The sequence below is a fragment of the Accipiter gentilis genome, chromosome 17 (assembly GCF_929443795.1).
Source record: "Accipiter gentilis chromosome 17, bAccGen1.1, whole genome shotgun sequence".
NCBI lineage: Eukaryota > Metazoa > Chordata > Aves > Accipitriformes > Accipitridae > Astur > Astur gentilis.
The window spans coordinates 10,593,094-10,608,181 of NC_064896.1; the positions used below are offsets into that span (position 1 = coordinate 10,593,094).

Genomic DNA, 15,088 nt, shown 5'->3' on the forward strand with positions numbered 1-15,088 from the left:
CATGCCTTAGCTGAGAATGCTTATCCTGTGCCCCAGGAGACACATGCTCCTGGTTCTTCTCAGCCAGTTTTGCACTCTCTTGTGCAGTTATCACTGGTACAAGTTAGATTACTTGTTTTGCTGCTGTTGTCCTTCTTAAAGTATATTTTGCAGAGATTTAACAGAAATTTTCACCACCTCTTAATACAGTCAGGTTGCTGTGTTCAGGTGGGCCAACTGCGGCATTGCATTAATACTGATACAGATGGGGACTTGTTGAATGATGGTATAATGTGAATGGTTTCAGCTAATTAGCACCTGTGTTTCTGTTCCATTTTATTTTCTCCAAGCGAATGCAGTAATGGACTGTCCCTGAAGTTGTTGGAAGACAAGTAGATACCAAGGGTTTCCTGTCCATAAACACCACTGTGAAAATGCAGTGACTCTGTTCTGCTCTTCCTGACGCCGGTTAGCATTAATGGGACTTACACATGTGCTGCAAGTGCAGTGTACCCCATAGCCTCTGGGTAGTAGAAACCCTTATCTTGCATTTCCATATTGCGGCATGGAACAAAAGCTATTGTAAAAACAAATCCACCCCATCCCCCCATGGGTATTTTTTCTTGCTTCTCTCCTCCTGAGAGCTAACTTGCAATGAGACAACCCAAGGCTGACAAAAGAGAGCTTTGTTACTTTCTGCTAGCTTAAAGAGAGACAAGGGGAGACTTCTTGACATGTTCTCATCACTGTCCAGACCTTTTCTAAGCTTTATCTTCTCCATCTGCAGAGTTTGTGAGGTGAAAATCACCTCTCCTGAAAATGCTGTATAGTTTCCATAGGATAAAATCACTGCCTGCAGGTTAGACTGTAGATCCTGATTTACGGAAGTGTCACTGTATCCAGGTGGCTTCAGACATCTCTGAATTATAAGAGCTGTGATAAATACTGGTATTGGCAAAGAAGCCAGCCGGAGCACTTACCTGCCCTACAGCGCTGTTTGCTGCCCTACCAGTTGTGCCAATGTGACTGTAAATGGGGCTGCACCATGAAACTGGAATGTCAAAATGATGGAGAGTCAGAAATGTGGCAGAAAGGGGAAAGGGTCTTTTGGTCTTTAAGCGACCCAGTTTATCACATGGCCCCACAGACGTTTACATGTGCATAATTAAGGCGCTAAGTTGCAGCACAGGGAAGTTAATGAAGGAGCAGGGACTTAGGACAGCCTCATAGTGCCCTTAGACAAATAGCAGAACAACTGATGGATGGATTTCCTGTAGTGCTATTTAATTCCTTTAGGGGGTTTCTGCCAGCATCCTCAAACTTGTGAACCACCTAATTCAGGAGTCAGGTTATTGCAAGTACTGAAGCATGCATTTAAAACCCTAATCCCTGCACTTGTACTGTGGCTTGGAACCCAAACTATTTTTGTAACACTGCAAGGTGTAAGTATCAGTAAATGTCATCTGTAAAAAAACCAAAAACCACCTGACAGAATCCCCTGCAATAAAAATTCTGTACTTTGTGGGCGAGGCTGCAGAAGTTGCCAATGTCTGTATAAATTATTGGAGGGAATTGCTTTGGAGAAAGTCTCTTTTCCTTTACATAGGGAAATCAATCCTCCAGTAATCAGGCATTCAGTGTGGTTGTGACTCCTCCTCTTTATTCTGTATACTGACAGTCTCTTGAGTCTGAAACATACCACTTGTTCACCCTTTTAGTATCAAGGTGTACATCACACTGCTGGTTTTCAGAATGAGGGAAGAGACAGGGGGCAAAGGAAATGTTTTCCTTGTAGGTGTCCCTCTATGAAAGAGCCATTAAGTCTTTGGTCTTCCCTGGTACCTTCCACAGGCATCTTGGTTACACAGTACTTCCCAAAACATTTCTAGGTCAAATCAATCTTTTTTGTAGCAGCTTTGATCTCGCTGTTATTTATATATATGAGCAGCTGTTCTCAAGATAAGTGATACAAAAGAGGTAAGGAAAGGAGAGAAAGAGCAGTGGGAGGGAGCAACTACTTTTCTGTCTCTTCCATGACTGAGAAAGAAGGAGAGAAAAAAGGGAGAGGAGGAGGACATGGCTGTAATTGCTTTCCCCCTCCCATTACTCCATTGTGCAGCAAATAACTGTTTGTACTTCCCCCACTAACTAAGCCACTACTGGAGATGATGATAGCTGACAGGAATAGTCAGTCATGACTGCAGCTAGCAATATTTCTCTTTCTCTCCTTCCCATTGCAGGGAGTGGAATGGTCCATAGCTGTGCAGGGTCCTGCAGATGCTCTCGGGGCAGGGCAGGGGGGGCGGGGGCGGGGCAGGCAAGTGATAACTATCCTTGCCAGCCATTATATTCTTGCAGCTGTAGAGGCATGGGGTGATCTTGATGCTTTTCAGATGTTCCCCTTAGCATACTCTCATCAGACAGGTACATCATGCTTCCAGTTTAAGAAATGTGGTTGTAGTGCATGGTCTCTAATCCACATTACAGAACCATGTTCCTTCTCCATCTTGTATCCTTGGAGAATGTACCTTGGAAAAAATGTCCACAGTTACCTCTTATAGACGTTTCATACACGTTTGGTAGGGGTATTAATATGTACACTGATAATCCTTAAGATTAGAGCCATCTGTTCATGATGGTCATTTTAGCAGGTGAGGTGGATGAGCATCACTAGCAGTCCACAAAAGTGCAAGCAGCTTCAAAAATGTCAGTTACTCTTTGTGGATGGTGAAATTAGCCTCCAGAGAGCTATGTGCTGCCCAAGATCATTTCTGGTATCTGAGCTATCCTACCCTATTCCCCAAGTGTAAGAAAAGGAAATAGGATTATCCCGATTTTACAGATTAGATTGGAAGCAGAGTAAGTGTCAGTTAAATGATTTACCCAAAGTTAGAGAAGTGGCTTGTGTCAGAGCCAGGGTTTGAATCATAATCATCTGAATCTCAGACTGGGGCTTTAGCCTCCAAAGTAGGCTGTTGTTCTGGAGAAGAAAAGCCTGCAGTCAGTGACAGTTGCAGCTTTGGGGAAGTGACTGGCCAGAAAAATGAGTGTTAGCCAAATGTTTTTCATTTTTGTGTTTGTGTGAGAGAAGCTGTGTGTGCTCTAATTTGGTAAAAATTCAATTTCATCTCTTAATTAGAAGTTGTTGTTATCTAAAAACTTTGCAGCACTCCCACATTTCTCCTGACAGCTTGGGCTGTGTGGCACAGACAAGCTAGGATGGCTTTAAATGTCAAAATATGCTTTTTATTCTTGTGTGTGTATATATATCAAGGCATTATCAAGTAAAATAAAACTCTGCAGTGTGACAGATTACATTTATTTAATTGTCATCACTCTTTAAATGAATTTATGGCTGTCAAGAGAAATTTGCACTTGTAGAAACATTGGAAACCTTGAATCATCTAGGCTGAAAAAAAAGCCAGGCCTTGCTCTGCATACCTCTTGCAGAGGTACATTGCTGGAGGTGGCTGAGCTGATTGGAATACATTTGGTTTTGAATGCTTTCTCTCACTTTGCTAGTTATGTACCAGGCTGTACTTCATGCAGAACTCTGACCATTTTCCTCAGCTTTATCAGTGACTTTTGTTGTTTGTGGGGATAAAGAAGTGGGAAGCTTGTCTCCTGAGAAAGCTGGTTCTTCACATTGTCCTGCTGGGTGGCCTCTGCTGCTGTGATGTTTGTGGAGCAAGAAGCCTGTGCACCCTGGTCAGTTAAAGAATGTGTGTGTTCCCTGTTCAGAGGTGGGCATGAGATAGCAGTAGGCTGGAGCTGGGAATCTGTTAGATAAATTGTGCTTAACCTGGACAACCTGGACCAGCTTAGCAGAAGTTGACAGTGCCCTGGCTTCTCCTGGAGGCCACTCCTAGGTCCTTGTCCACCGGGCAGCTTTCCAGCCACTCTTCCCCAAGCCTGTAGTGTTGCATGAAGTTGTTGTGACTCACGTGCAGGACCTGGCACTTGGCCTTGTTGAACCTCATACAATTGGCCTTGGCCCATCAATCCAGCCTGTCCAGATCCCTCTGTAGAGTCTTCCTACCCTCCAGCAGATCAACTCTCCCACCCAACTTGGTGTCATCCGGAAACTTACTGAGGGCGCGCTTGATCCCCTCATCCAGATCACTGATAAAGATCTTAAACAGAACTGGCCCCAATACTGAGTCCTGGGGAACACCACTTGTGACCAGCCGCCAACTGGATTTAACTCCATTCACCACAACTCTTTGGGCCTGCCCATCTAGCCTGTTTTTTACCCAGTGAAGAGTACACCTATCGAAAACATTAGCAACCAGTTTCTCCAGGAGAATGCTGTGGGAAATGGTGTCAAAGGCTTTACTATAAACAATATCCACAGCTTTTCCCTCATCCACTAAGTGGGTAAGATGACACAGTTTGTTTCAAAATGGCACTTTTTTACCACTAAAAATAACTTCCTGTAGTAAAAACAAGAGTCTAAGCCCCAGACGTGCTCAGGAACAGTTCTGTGAAACCTTCACAGGTTTTCAGGCCCTTTCTCTGTTTTGTGTGATGCATGTAGGTGTACCTAAGGCCTATGGTTAGGAAAGCTTCTGCACTTTAAGAAAACTCAAATTAAAGACACCAGACAGGCAGGCTGCAGCAGCACCAGGCTTCCCTGAGGGAGGGGAGCCTGCTGAAAGAGTATGAGCCGGCAGTGTGCCCAGGTGGCCAAGAAGGCCAATGGCATCCTGGCCTGTATCAGAAATAGTGTGGCCAGCAGAAGCAGGGAAGGGATAGTACCCCTGTACTCGCACTGGTGAGGCCGCACCTTGAATACTGTGTTCAGTTTTGGGCCCCTCACTACAGGAAAGACATTGAGGTGCTGGAGCGTGTCCAGAGAAGGGCAACGAAGCTGGTGAAGGGTCTAGAGAACAAGTCCTGTGAGGAGCAGCTGAGGGAACTGGGGGTGTTTAGTCTGGAGCAAAGGAGGCTGAGGGGAGACCTTATCGCTCTCTACAACTACCTGAAAGGAGGTTGCAGTGAGGTGGGTGCTGGCCTCTTCTGTCAAGTAACTAGTGATAGGATGAGAGGAAATGGCCTCAAGTTGCACCAGGGGAGCTTTAGATTGGATATTAGGAAAAATTTTTTCACTGAAGGGGTTGTCAGACATTAGAACAGGCTGCCCAGGGAAGTGGTTGAGTCACCACCCCTGGAGGTATTTAAAAGATGTGAAGACATGGTGCTTAGGGACATGATTTAGTGGTGGACTGGGCAGTATTAGCTTAATGGTTAGACTTGATGACCTTAAAGGTCTTTTCCAACCTAAATGATTCTATGATCTTTTCCCAGTTCTCTTGATTTGGGATTTCTATGGTTCAGCTTATGGAGAAAGAAGGATTTTTGCCAAAGAGGCTTTCAAGTCAGGGGTTTGGCCTATGAAGTAAGTCTCCAAAATAAAGGCATTTCATGAAAGATGATGCCCTTTGATGTCTGTCACCCTCTGCATTAGGCAGGAAGGCATTGATTCCCCTGCCCTGCTCTGAGGTGTAAGCTGTAGCTGTTTACAGCTGTAGGACACGGCAAAGGATGTCGTTGCAATTACTCTCAAACAGAGCTGGAAATGCAGTATTTGATACACAAATTCAAACTGGGGACTGGGTCCAAATGGCCATAACTTTTAAGTACTTTTCACATCAGTGTAGATATTCAGGTGTACAAAACTTAAACATATATTCAGACCTGTCTGAAATTTTCTTATGTGGCATATTGTTTATTTTTGGTGTCTTAAAGTTCTTTTTATTTCCCCCCTGTCCTTTTACAGAGGTTTGCACCAAACATATTGCAAGGCATAAGCAAACAGTGGAAGCAGAAGTGACTATTTTCCCTTCCCTTTGACAATGTATGGCTTTCTAGCTCTTGTCTTGATTTGATATTTTCTCTTCCTCATTGTTGCTTGTTTGGGATAATGCATAGTTATCAGAACCATCTCTACCATAGTATGCCAGGAAGATGGAAAGGCATCTCCTTGAAAATATTCACAAAGGCAGCCCAGCATCTGAAAATTGATGCTTCTCATACAGTAAGAGCTGCAGGTTACATAAAATCTTGTCTTACCAAAGCATGCCTGTGTTAACTAGGTATCTGTAAATATTTCAGATTAATTTTTGGACAAAGTTTGGATTTACATGAATTCTAGTTTAAAAAAAAAAGAAAAAGGTAGTATGGATCAGCTGTTGCCAATGTCGAGAAAGTAGTGGGATAACAATAGTCATATGGCTGCTATTGTCTCTGACTATAGAATGAAGAGCATATTTTGAGGCTTAATCCTGTGTTGTGAAGGATCTTTGCAAGTTAGGAATCTTAAAACTGGTTGTATTATTAAGCTTTGTAGTATTGCATTATGCGTGTGTTAGGCAGGCTAAAGAGATGTATGCGCATCAGCTATGGATATGTTATTACAGAGTTGCTACTAGGAACCACAGAAGAATGTGAGAAGGGGAACGAGGGAATAAATAGAGGCAAATTGAAACCAAGACAACTCATCTGATGCCTTAAACATGAATGTCACCAATAATTTCTAGCTAGGCAGAAACAACAACTGCTGTTCCAGTTAGCTTTCCTCCTTCCTTTTAAAATATCTGAGTTTTGTTTACTCTGCAGGAACATCCTTCGGTGTGCTGCATAGATCCAAAGTCATATGTTGTCATTTAAGGGTCCCCAGCAGGGATACTGGAGGTGCCAACCTTGGCACTGAATTTTTTACTGTGATTAACAAAGCTCAGACTCTGGAAATCTTAAAACTGTGCGGCCTGCTTGTCAGCTGGATCTCTGGGTTGAGAGATGCTGTTCAAATGGAAGTTGCAGGTAGGAAATTACAGACAGACAGCAACAAGGGCTTCAGCATCATCTTGAGTTCCACTTAAATGTCTTTTTTTGCAGCAGATGTATCACATTAGTCAGGGATTATTGTACTTTCTGCCTTTTGGTTTCCTCAGATTCATTTACCTGGTTAGGTACTCTGTTGCCTTGAGAGAAAATCTGTGAATTAAATGCCACAGATAGAATTGTCTTTTCCTTGTGCTGCCCTTCTGGATGCAGATGGGTGCCTTCTGTATGCTCACAGCAGCAGCAGCCAGCCAAACTGGTAGGCCACAACACTTTTCTTCAGCCTAAAATGAAGTAGGGGAGACTAGTTCTGATTAAAATGCAGCCAGAGCCTCTAATACTGTAGTATTAATAGCGATGCTGGCCTTGACAAAAATAGCTGTTAAATGGAGAGTAAAAAGCTTTCCATGTTTGCCAAAGTTGTAATGAAAATAGTGGAGCTGTCATAAATACGATGTTCTTAGCTAGAATGATTATGGCTTAACAATTTTCCAATGCATTGAATGGGGTTATTTCCAGCACATTCAGATCTTGGTGTTGTAAAGGTTTAATAGAAAATCTTGACAGTGAGTCTTTATCTGTGCCAGAGGAAAAGGTAAGCGGTGTTTATGAAATCTTTACTTTCTTTACTTACCACCTTGCTGTTGCTCCCATGCTCATTTGTTGTCATGTTTATATGTGTCTAAGATCCAGCGTATGGCTGCGGATTGCTAAGTTTGGTTGCTGGTGTGATGCAAACTATGTGAGGCTAACAATCCTCATAGCCTTTAAATACACAGGTTGACTCCTCAGCAGGGATAAATCCATGGTGTTCCACAGAAGTGGCTGGAGCTGTGCCAATCTACAGTGCTTGGAGACTGAGCATAATGATGGAACTTTGACATAAATTACTACTTTTAGGAAAAATGAGTGTTTACAAGGAATCAAGCATGCATGGGTTAATGCTGAACTGTGAAGTAGGGCCAGAAGTTACATTTGACAGATCTTTGTTAGATGCCAAGGAACTCAGGGAAAACTTGAATACCAGCCTCTGTGATAGTGATAGAACAATAGTAGTTGAGAAAATGCACAGAAGTATTTTATGCCAAATGGCAAAGCGACTAATGTTGTTCATTTATGATCCACACAGTGGGAAAGTGCATTTGCCTCCATGTAGCTCTGATTACAGTTTGTAGCAGAAACTTGGCTCAGTAGCAGAAACGTTAACATTGGATGGCTCCAGCTTTCATTAACTGTTGATTCTGTTTCTTATTTCTCCAGAACAGGGGCTGAATATTCCTTGGCATGTTTTCACTGATCTCTAATGGGCTTTGTAAGTAGAGGGAGAAACATGCATGTTTGGAAGTTCTTCTGCTGGCCTGCAGGAATATTGCTTTCTTTACATTTTTGTGTATTGTGAAGTAAAAGGGGAAGAATAATTAATTTCTCCTGCTGCCAAGAACTGCACAGAACCTAAGGTGGCATTATGATCTTTGTAACTGTAGAGAGCATGTTTCTGAGTATGCAGGACACCCTAGAAATAGTGGACTGCTAATACTTGATAGAGGTTGCTTGTTTATCTCTAATTAAAGAGAGCAATTTGGTCTAGAGGAGCATTCCCACTTGCAGTTAGCCAGTGTACCAGGAAATATCCTGCTTTTTATCTTTGGGTGTCTCAGTTGAGGAAAAAATGCAGCATAGCCTTGGCTAGCCTCATCAGACAGCAATAGTGAGCCTGCTGATTCTCACCTCTTGTTTTGCAGGACTGTGTATGAGATGGGGCTATTGAGTTGCTTAGTTAAGTACATGCTGAAGTGCCTTTCTGAATCCATAGCCTTCTGTGTAGATTATCTTTATGAAGAAATAACAGTAATAGTCATAATAAAGTATTTTCTGCACTCCTTTGAAAATTATGTATTTTTTGCAGAGAAGGTGTATGACTGTACAAAAGAAGAAAGAAATTGGATGTGTATTTTATTGCCTGTTAAGTCAGTGGCTTTTCCAAAGCTTGTAAGTAAGCTAGATACATAATGCCTTTGGAATCCCTATGTTAGTAATAGTGTTTACTACTAATGCCTTAGTAATTGTGTTTTGGTAGCTTTGGTAGTCTAAAGACATACCTAAGGGAAGATTTACACGGAAGGGTGTTTTGTTTTAGTAAATCAGCTGATACACCTACAGAGAACAGACAATCTCTCAGAACCAGTAAACTTCAGGAAAAACAAATTTGTGGAGAGTAATTGCAATATGAGCACTTTCAGAAATTGTCTCCTAAGAACAATTTGATGCATGTCGTACACACTTGGAAGACAAGAGCATGTACATACGTACATGTCAGAATAAATAGTGTTAAAGCTGCTGTTTTGCTGGTAGCTACAGTGTGTGTCTAGGTAAGGCTGTCATGCCCTGTAACTGTGTGGGGTGTGTGCAGTGATATTAACCTTCAGGTACTCCTTCCAATATCTGCCTCTCCCATAGCTGCCCTTTTCCAGGGACCTGGTGTCTTCAGGGAGCAGCTGCCCATCTGATTGCCTAAACTGACCGCTCTTGGATCTGTCTTGAATCCCACCTCCAGGTGATCAGACTTTCGCAGAGGCATGCAGATGGTAGGAAATGTCTCAGATTTCTTTCCTGGGTAGTAAGTGTTACATTGTGTGCTGCTGAGAGACTGGTGGGATGCAACCTGTCCCCTCGGAGAGACACCCTTTCCAGATTTGATTCATCAGATAAAAGATGTCTTGTTGTGATTACTCAAGGCTCAGCTGTCTCCTTTGATGACAGCTTCAGTTATTGATCCCTATGTCTACGCTGTACATAAACCATTTCGCTTTCCCAGGTAAGAGCATCTTGCACCAGCTACCGTTTGGTCAGAACTGAGGGTGTTAGCTGTCCTGTTTTAGAAGCGTAGCTGATAACCCACAAAAAAGTGGCAGCTTTGAGCTAATGCAGTAACAGCTGTCCCCAAGTCTTCTAGCCTACTCTGAAAAATACTGGGCTAACTCCATGCTACTGTACTTACTGTGCACACTGGATGTTATTAGGACTCCCAGATGTGTGGCAGCCCTGGGTAAATATGAAATATTCTACTGGATTTACCTGGGGAACGGTTCAAATATGGAAATGCTATACTGAATCAATGGCCAATTCTCACAAATACAAAAAAATATATTGCTTTCTTAGTCTTCCTCTCTGGAAAGCCTGGAAGTGCTGAAAAATGTTTTAGCATAGCCACTGCTACTTATAAAAGGAAACTTTATGGTAACGAAGGCACCTGCTACAAGTCATACAAGCTAAATAGCATTTTTTACATGTACTGCTCAAAATTGGGTTACCTGAAGAAGAAGAGTAATTTTTGTTTGTTTGTTTTTTGTTAAATGCTGCATGTGTGATTCCATTTAGAAAAGTTAAAATGCTGAACATTTATGTTACTGTCTTGTTATGATTTTATTTGGTCTGCCTTTTCCTCCCAATTCACATTCTAAGGAACTGGACTAGGAGCAGTTACATGAATGTAGTAACACAGGAGATTACTGATTTTTTCAGTAGGTGCTATGACATTCCTTATTTGTACATATATTTTTACAGAGGTTGATGACATTTTAGCTCTTGATCTAGGAGAGTGAAATAAAGAGAGGGAATAAGGGAAGAAATGAAGAGGGAAACACCAGGCTGTGATCTAAGAAAGAATTTAGGGAGGATATCTACAAGAATTTCTGAAAGAAACCCCTGATTTGATGCATTTTGCATTATCTGACAAGTAACATATAACAATAAAAGAAGTCAAAATGAAAGGTAAACACATGGGAGGTGGGCTTCTGTACTGAATTTAAAATGTTGGCATTTTCTGTTGCTGATTTGATATTTTATTGTTGCAGGGAATTTGGTGCTTCTGTTGCAAGTAGAATTAACCTTTCCTGCTAATGTATGCAACAGCACCACATGCACACCCTTAGATTTCTTACCCTTGTACAGACAATTCTTTTGGACACAAAAATGAGCTCCCTTAATATTACAGGCACATTCAGTTTCAATAGTTGCACTTCTTTTTGGCAGTACATTCAGATAATATATATATATATTAAATAGCTGTGTTGCAAGGTGTTGAGTTCATGAAGGAAGGCAGTTCTGAGTCAGAGCAATGTTAGCACAATATCCTTTTTCAACAGTAGCTCAGAGCAAATGCTTTAGGAAATGGTAAAAGAAATAAGACATATAGTGATAACTCTTGAGTGTCCTGACTACTTAGAAACCATCGAGCAATATGACTGCATCAGTGCAAGCCCTAAGCAGAGGCTGAGAGATACTACTTCCAGTTTTCCTCTTTGAAACAGGAGTAAGTGCAGATGTCATAACTTGAGCTTTTCCTTGTTTGCAGTCTGGATTTCATCAGTGCAGGTGGATCAGTTCTTGGCCTCTGCCTCCTGAGTGGGGTTGATTCTGTAAACATCTCACCCCTGTGAAGTGGGTAAGACTTCTTACGGCACGGGGCATAACGTTGCAATGACATGAACAGAAATTAAGCCTGCAGTTAGCAACTGTCGCACACTGTGATTGCAAATCTGGCTCTTGGTAGCTGTACAGGTGTTTGTCTCTCTCATGCATGTGCATTTTGGATGGATAGTGGTGATAACTGTTCATGATTACTTCGTGAGCACTTGAGGCTGCTGAAGAAGAGGAAAGAAATGCATGTTTGTGGGTGTCTTGTCGTGTTTGGTTTCTGTCTGCATGGAAGTGCAAAATGTTTATCAGGCAGTTAGCTTGGGATCTAAGTTAGAAATACACTCCTTTTTAGGAATCTCTTCCTTTCCCCTTCTTCCTGTCCAAACTCCCCAGAGTGGTGCTAGGAAGTGGCAGCAATTGTTATCAGCTGTTGGGTCATTCCTCTCGCTTTCTGTTTAAGCAGGATCCATAGCCTCGCTGTACTTCTTGAAGAGTAACAGCAAGACCTGGAGATGCCTCTGAGTTTCTGCATTGTAACTGCTGTTTATAATAATTTTATATTCTCCCTGAAAATTGAAACTATTAAATTGATGAATTGGTTTCGGATTCCTTTTTCTATTGGTCTTCAGTTGCATGGACTGTTTAACACCAATGATTGATAGTTTCACTCTAGCTCTTCTCCTAGAAGCATATAAGATCTTTATGAAAAAGTGATTTGGGATTTCTTCATTATGCCTGAAAATGTCTTAAAAGATGCCTTGCATGGTGCTAATTCTCAAAAATGAGATGAGTAGTGTGGATTTTCTGGGAGAACAAAAACTTTAAAACTTGTTGGAATTTGACTCCCTAAATTGCTACTTTTTTTCATTTGGTTCCTCGCCTTCCTGCTTTCTTGTATATTAAAGCATCTCTGGTAATTATCATGGTGACTGCTTCATTACTTTTGGTGATTTCTTCTTTTGTTACCTAAAAAATGTTTGTGTGCTTTGTGTAGGGTTGGTTGGGTTTTTTTTTCTCTTTCTTGTGACCATTGATCCCGAGCCATTTCCATATGGCATAAAATCAAGGACAGATGGGGAAAGAATGGCTTTTAAAAGCAAGTGTGTAAATAAATACTTTAAACTCTTCATTTAGAAACAAATCAACAAATGCTGAGCCCCTCACAGATGACCTCATATTGCTACTCCCAGTTTTCGACACTCCTCTGACCATCCAGCAACATCACTGTGTGAACCAGTGAGTTCAGCTGGGAGAATGGTGAATAATTTCCTATCTGGTGTTGACAGTCTCCAAGGAAGCCTGGTTAAAAATTCATGGAGGCTATCTTGACTCTTCACCTTTGGGTTTTCAAAGAGTTTGAAGCTTGCTGAATAAGGTATTAAAAGCAGAAGGTATTATCAGACAGCCTCAGGTTTGTATTAGTGTAGGGTTTTTTTCCCCTTTGAAGTCTGTTTAGTAGTATGCAAGGGGAACCTTAAATATTCTACTGGAAAGGAATGGGTTTTATACCAGTCCTTTACACTTCCTCATATTTGTGAGAGCCAATAATTTGAGGCACTGTCTGTTCTTGAACTGGCAATAATTTAGCAGGCAGGAAACATGTACTTCCTAAGTCTTAGGTGAGAAGTGATAGAAATGGTGAAGCTACTTGCATAGGGTTTTTGTTAGCTAGACTCTCTCTTGGCCTTTTGTAGCTGATGGGGTTTCTGGTGTCTCACTGCAAATGAAAGGGACTTATGGAGAGTCAGCTCATTGCAGAAATAGCAGAAGGCTGTTCACTGTGAATAATCTCTCACAGAGACACAAATTCACAGCAACAGCATTTCTTCTGCTTTGTTTCCCACTGCACTAGGCTAAAGTGGCTCAGCCTTCCAGACATGACAAGCTTGTATTGCTCCTTTATTTGTTTAACACCTTTTATGAGCTTTAGGTTATTGATGGCAGATCTGGCCCACTTAAAGCATGTTTCATGTTCTTCTACACACTGTAATCGCAGCTTTCTCATCCCCCAAGGGGTCTCCTTCTTTGCCATTTTCCTTGTACTCCTACACTTTCTTCATAGACTCTCTGTGAGTATGAAACAGCAAAGGATAGATTCCTAGTACGAGGTCATGCTTAAAAGGGCCAGAACCTTCAGAGCTGCAGAATCAGTCTGCATTATGCTAGAGGTGCTCAGTTGTGAGTGATCTGAGAAATATTCCTGTAATTATTCCATTACTTTTTCATAAATGGAGTACCTCCAGAATGCTAATTACCACAGCTTTGGGTATATTTGCTCAAGAATTTGTGTTTAAGTTACCTGTAGCGTTATGGTTACGCTAGGTATACACAGATTCCATTGCAGCTGCTCTTTGAAGGGACTTTATAGGGGTTGCTGCCCCTAAAACTCACTGGGAAGCTTGGTATGTTACGGCATCTGCTGCTTAACGGTGATCGTTGCTGTCTTCCTATGAACTTGGCAGTCTCACCCTTTGCATGCTATTTCTTTCATCATCCTGAAAACTGTAGATGACAGGGACCATTTTTTAATATAAGATGTGATGTTGAGCCGTTAATTCTTACCTGAGCCTCCACATGCTTCTACAGGTTAAGAACTAATAAGACTGTGGTCTGTAGTTCTGAATTTTGTATCGTGCCTCTTGTGTTTTAACCACATATTTCTGAGAAATGCCTACAGTTATTTTTCATTGTCTAAAGCAACATAGGAGCAAGTTAAGTCAGTGAATCTGCTGGTTCTTAGGTATTTGGACCCCTTATGTACGTCCAACTACGCACTTGCTTGTGGACTGTTCTCTGCCACAGTGCTTGTATATTGTGTTGATTATAGTTTATGATGCAAAAATCCAGTTAGTTCTTTTTTATTGTTATTTATTCCTCCACAGCAAGATGAGGTTGCATTTTTTATTTCTGAAGTACTCTTGTAGAATCCTGTAGGTTCAAGACAGCACAGTTGTAAAAGTTTCTAGTGGTCAGTATTCTCTGTATGATCTTGAAAATTTAGTTCAGGTTTCCAGCTCTGATTTGTTGCTAATTATTTATTAAAGACAATTCCACATTTCTGTTTGTTCTATATAAAAAGCCATTGTTGTCAGTTTTGCGAATTTTTTGGGGGTTGCCTTGGTCTTGTGGTTTTCCTTAAAACATGTAGTGATTTCGTTCGACATGTAGTGATTTTTATTTGTGTCTGCAGTCTGTCAGTTAGCTGAAGATGTTATTACATATTTGTAAAATGCAGGCTGGGGTTGGTGGTATACAAGACAAACCATATAGACAGTCACTGCTCTGAGCTAATCTTATCTCCCAGAGCAAAGCATTTCTGAGGAATTTCTAATTTTGACAACTGGGATCAAATGTCTGACTTCTGAGGGCTGACAATAATGCCAGGGGCTGAGCTGCTTTGTCCTGTTGATAGCAACTGCGCAGTTTAAAAACCACATTAAATGCCAGGGAACCATGCATCTTAGCTGGTTAGGTTCAGGGTGTGTTTGTGTTTAGGGTAAGGCATTAGCTTTAGAAATCTTTATGGGGCAGAAATGCTGCGGCTGCTCAGGGGTAAAAATAGTTCTGGGTTTTCAATGGCTGCATTCCATGGCTGGAGCCTGAAATCATGAATCAGGGCTCAGCTCTCGGTCTGTGCAAGACCAACTGTGAGAGCTCTGCAGACACACGCGGGAGGGGAGCAGCTAGCCGAGATGAGTCCGAGCCCAGCACCGCTGATACTCTGGGAGGGACCTGTGTTGCTTGTACACTCTCAGCAAGGTATCGTACATTAATATTTTGATTTCCAGTAGGAGTGTAGTTACTTGAGTGTGAATAATTAAAAATCTAGTGAACCATGCAAAATTTC

At 41.7% G+C, this 15,088-nt stretch overlaps 1 protein-coding gene across 8 annotated transcripts in view; it reads left to right on the plus strand.

The window, feature by feature from the left end:
• The window catches only part of TSPAN4 (tetraspanin 4), a 475,717-nt gene that overhangs the window by 195,103 nt on the left and 265,526 nt on the right, over nucleotides 1-15,088 (plus strand). The window contains exon 1 of one of the 8 annotated variants that reach the window (XM_049820771.1): nucleotides 14,980-15,000. The exons of the other annotated variants lie outside the window; for them this stretch is intronic. The gene's annotated coding sequence lies outside the window, so the exon portion shown is untranslated. Of the gene's footprint in view, nucleotides 1-14,979; nucleotides 15,001-15,088 lie in introns of those variants that run through there. 8 annotated transcript variants of the gene reach the window in all.